Raw genomic sequence first — 611 nt, forward strand, 5'->3', positions numbered from 1 at the left:
TACTTGCTGTGGAAATGAAGAACATGATGAGTTCACACCAAAGTTCTTGAGAAAAAAAAATTAAGTTCTAAGAATAGCCAAGACAGTCTTGAAGAAAAAAGGAAAAGCTTCTGCAGATTGCCAAGGTTTAATCAAATCCGTAACTACCAAGACTGGGTGATGGTGCAGCAAAGCTGGGTTAAAACACAAGCGCATTTTTCCGTAGGCCTCTGAAGAGAACTCCATTAATACTGATGTTTGATACGCAACAATGGAGCGCTGCGTATTGGTGGAAAAAACGAACTCCTTAGAAATAGCCCCGAGCCAAATGACTATCCATATGGAAAATTAAAAATTGATGTTCCATCTTCAGTACTCTGGAAATAGATTCAAAGTCAATAAAAGAACAATACAAATGAGCTTTTTAAAGCTTTTGGAAGAATAATCTAAAATGAGCTTTCTTTATACTTGAGATAAGTAGAATTTCATGAGTAACACAAAAACCTTTTTAAAAAGTAAAACCTATTTTCTCAAAAGTAATAACAGAGGAACTTACATTAAGTCAAACTTCCTTGACAATTCTAGAATGTGCTGAACATAGCCTCCACTACGTAGATCTTAGAAAGTTCACC

Source organism: Microtus ochrogaster, chromosome 1 (assembly GCF_000317375.1).
Source record: "Microtus ochrogaster isolate Prairie Vole_2 chromosome 1, MicOch1.0, whole genome shotgun sequence".
NCBI classification, from domain to species: Eukaryota; Metazoa; Chordata; class Mammalia; order Rodentia; family Cricetidae; genus Microtus; species Microtus ochrogaster.